Raw genomic sequence first — 4,472 nt, 5'->3', positions numbered from 1 at the left:
AGTCAAAAGCAGGTTAGTGATAAGAGTATCATACAGCTTACGTCCATTTGAAAAATAATAAACGGTGATGTAGATACTAATTTCGCCGGATATGACAGACAATATACATTTGTAAAAAAATAAACAAATCAATCGAAATCAATCATTATCTATATTTTCAACAATTTTATAATTAAGGATGTTTGATTTTTTTTGTTTAAAAACTCTAATATATATACATTATATTTTTCTTTGAAAAAATGTAAATATTTATCTTGGAATAAACTAATATTTTAATTTAATAAAAAAATGCAAGGAAATCTCCCAAAAATATATAGTATTAGTGTTAAAACTATTAGACAAGCTTAAATAAAATAATAGTAAATATATTAATACATTTACGTTCTTTGCTGCTCTAAGTGTGTTGGTTGTCGTTTTAAAAACTAAGACTCAGTGTAGAAGGAGTTAAGCGTTGTCTGAGTAATAAGGAAAGCGTCAAGCGAATTCCATCGCAGCATATTGTGTTACTGCCGCTTTACTATCCAATTAGCACAACCACAAAGCTTAGTATGTTCATGAAACACCTTTGAAGACAGACACCCAATACCTTTGTGAAAATGTAGACCTATTCAGATGTTAACTATTATCCCGATTTTTTTTTCAGCATATTGATTATTCAATTAAGAAAGTGAAAAAATAATACTAGACGATTAAAATAAATTAAACGTAATATGTCATTTTTATAGAAAAATTAAAGCAAAAATTCTTATTTTTTTAAATAAAAAAACATCTAAGAAAAATCTGTAGTAAAAATAAATCGTAATTTAATCTTGAAACATTGTGGCGAGGTCTCCGACGTGACCTATAGCTTGATCCCCTCGTCATCCCCCATGGAATGTATTTTTTTTTTGCTGGTTTAGTCAGATCATGTTAAAAGTACGTAAGCTTGACTTATTGTCCGCCTAGTTAACTCGTCTTTCCCAAAAATCATGAATTTGAAAAATCAAAATTAATTTGTACCTCATATGAGAGAATTTTTATTGACATTTCTCGTTACCCACAAATAATTTTTTTAAATGACTTATAGTCAAAATTATGGCTTTATGACAAAAGTTTTTTTGTGTGGTTTTTTTATGTAATTTTGTCTTGTTGTGTAATGGTTTTATAATATAAAAAATGTTTATCGACTTGTTTTTATTGTTCAGGAACAATCTGGATCTTGGTATGGTCTGGATGAAGTACCAAATTCCAATGTAACTACCGAATTTTCCACCATTTTTAAGGTCATCATCAAAGGAAAACACTCTTAAATTCAGGCCCAACATTACCAAAAACTGTAACAAGTGGGAATGTTGGGACCGAGTTGGTCTTCAAAGAAATTTGAAACCATTTGTCAAAAACTTAATTATGACAATGTGTAGACTTAAGATTGTTCTGCTTTGGTGATGACCTTAAAATAAGTCAAAACGTGTGGTTTTTAGTGACCGTTACTTGATGGTTATTTGAAGGTCGTGAGATGCGGTCTGGTGTGATGTAGGTTTTAGAAAAACATTTTCTTTATTAAATTCACTAATTTCGTGGTCCGCTTGAACAATAATACTTTACAATTAATTAAGGTTTTTAGTTGAGATAAAAAAAAGTTAATGGCACGAGAGGGATGAAAAATGGCAAAATGAGGGAAAACTCATAAGGTGGGGTTGCGATGGGAGTTGATGTCCGAGGGGATCGAGGTGTCCATAGCTCAAGTGGTAGAGCAGCGGCGTATCTAGCCGAAGGTCGTGGGTTCGAATCCCTATTGCCATTAACTTTTTTTCATCTCAACTAAAAACCTTAATTAATTGTAAGATTTTCTTTATTGTGCCAACGTTTTGATCTTTTTAAATTCACTAGTTTTCGTGGTCCGCTTGACCAATTAATATCTTTCAATTAATGACGGTTTTTAGTTGAGATAAAAAAGTCAGCGTCACGAGCGGGATTCGAACCCACCACCTTCGGCTTGATACGCCGCTACTCTACCACTTGCTCAAGTGGTCACGATAGCTCAAGTGGTAGAACAGCGGCGTGTCAAGCCGAAGGTCGCGGGTTCGAATCCCGTTCGTGACACTGGCTTTTTTATCTCAACTAAACCCGTCATTAATTGAATGGTTTTGATCTTTAATGAGATCATCTGCAGGACTCAAAGTTGTAACAACTTTCAAATTGGAAAAAACCAGAATTCGCTTGATGCGCGGCGACCCCGGCAGATGAGGAACGCGTGGCGTCCTGAAAAGTTGCTTCTCGCTTTTGCGGTTTTGCGCTCTCGCCTTTTTCCCCGGGGACGACAAAATATATACATTTTTGGATTCAACGGCCTTTTTTCTGGCCAGAGGAGATCTTTCTGGCACATCGGACTGGGCAACCGGCTTCGATTGAGTTCGACAGCTATATACTTTCGACTTTCATCGAGCTGCACTGGCAGGGCAATCACTTGTCCCAAGAACATTTTTATTTTCATTATTTTATTTCTGTCAATTGATTTTCTTTATTATTGCCGGCTCAATGTCATTAATTTTAATTGAAGAATAAGTATTGGTTTAGTATTTTTAATTTTTAATTTTTAAAATAGCTTTTAATCCGTATTATTCATTTTTAATATAGAAAAAGTATCTATTTTGTATTATTTATTTTTAATTTTAAAAAAAGGAATTTATTCTGTATTTTCATTTTTATTTTCAAAAAATAGAAAAAAGGTGTTTATTTGTATTTTTTTTGCTGTGGTTTATTTTTTATTTCTTCTCACAAGGTATAAAACAACTGTGTTGATCCCACCATTTCTATTATAAAGTCAAAAGTTGGACTCTCAACACGTCAGACAAGAATTACACATCTACACTTTGACAACTGAAGATGATCTCAAGGAACATCGAAACGTTGGCAAATGTTTTTCTAAAACCTACGTCACACCAGACCGCATCTGACGACCTCCAAATAAACGTAAGTCTAACTTCGGCAGCTACAATTGAAATTCTTTCTTCTTCCAGATCAAGTGCCAGCTTATTCGTAAGCTTTTTAGTTGAGATGAAAAAAAGTTAATGGCACGAGAGGGATTCGAACCCACGACCTTGGGCTTGATACGCCGCTGCTCTACCACTTGAGCTATCGTGACCTCTACACCTCACGATAGCTCAGGTGGTAGAGCAGCGGCGTATCAAAGCCGAAGGTCGTGGGTTCGAATCCCTCTCGTGCCATTAACTTTTTTTCATCTCAACTAAAAACCTTAATTAATTGTAAAGTATTAATTGGTCAAGCGGACCACGAAAATAGGGAATTATTCGTAAGTTAAAAATTAGTCGAGACTTCGACCACTTTAATCATAATCTTCGCATTATTAACCAGTATTTGTTAAATACGCGGCATGTTTGTCATGTTGGGAGTGTACATCCGAAATCATTTTATGTTTCATGTTGCTTTACAGACATTTAGACGATGGGGTTTTATTTTAAAGCGTGTAGCTTTTGAATTACCTACTTAGACAGTAAAATTAACGTTTGAGAAAAGTAATCAACACGTTCTGAGAGACCGGAAATTACTTTTTAATCCAAATATATATAAATAAAACGACCCAAAGCATTTTGCCGAAGTAATTAATCCCCCCTCGTTTGTTGTCGGTCGATATCATCGTCACCGTAGTGACGGTTAATGCATTCACTTTCTATATAGAAAATTCAAAAATTAAAATCACCGAATTTGTCTCAGAAAACTGACGATTTTAGTTTTATTTTGTACGCGCCTAATGCGAAGTGAATTTTTCTCATGTAGAACCGATGTAGAGTATAAACGAGTCTTTTTACAGGCCGCAGGTTCAAATCACCACCACTTTTTCGCTCTTTGCCTTACTGTAGAAAGGGGAAAAAATATTAAGCCGGCGAAGGAAAAAAGTGGATCGGATTAAAAATTAATTAAATATTCATTAGTACGGATTACATGGAAAGGGAGAGAACTAATTGAGGCGTAGCAGTGAGCAGGGAGGGTCTTTGTGTAAAAACAATAGCCCTTTGCCTTGTAGGACATGTTAATGGAATTAAGGTTACTATTCAGAGCATATTATAGCGCATTTTATTATAAATAATAAAAACTACGTAAATTAAATTTATAATGTTTTATTTTTATTTTGTAATTTAGAAAAAAATTATTATAGGCCAGTTGACTATTTTTTAAGAAGAAAATTATTTCAGGAAGAATAACCTGTTTTGAAAGGTTTGTTAATCAGAAGAATGAGATTGAATTTTTTTTAATTTTTTCATTGAAAACTTAAATTTGTTTTATATATAAACTTTCGGTCCATGCAGGGTTAAATAATTGTTTGGTTTATGTGGAGTTTCGATCTTCATGGAGGTCATTAGACAGGTGAAGAAAGGAAAAGACTAATTGTTGGGTTCACCAAGCACCAAGGGTTCGGCAACTTATAGTGCCATCAGCAAGGCCTATTTATTAAAAATTAAAAAATATATAAA

At 33.8% G+C, this 4,472-nt stretch overlaps 1 non-coding gene across 1 annotated transcript; it reads left to right on the top strand.

Moving 5' to 3' along the window:
* Nucleotides 1–2,009: 2,009 nt before the first annotated feature.
* On the top strand, nt 2,010–2,082 carry Trnad-guc. The gene has a single exon. It is a non-coding gene; the product is annotated as a tRNA-Asp (tRNA).
* The last annotated feature ends 2,390 nt before the right edge of the window (nt 2,083–4,472 follow it).

The sequence above is a fragment of the Cimex lectularius genome, unplaced genomic scaffold (genome assembly GCF_000648675.2).
Source record: "Cimex lectularius strain Harlan isolate CLEC.00 unplaced genomic scaffold, Clec_2.1 scaffold389, whole genome shotgun sequence".
In the NCBI taxonomy this organism is placed as follows: Eukaryota; Metazoa; Arthropoda; class Insecta; order Hemiptera; family Cimicidae; genus Cimex; species Cimex lectularius.
The sequence above is the reverse complement of the archived record's forward strand: the minus strand, read 5'-3'. Positions and strand labels throughout refer to the sequence as shown.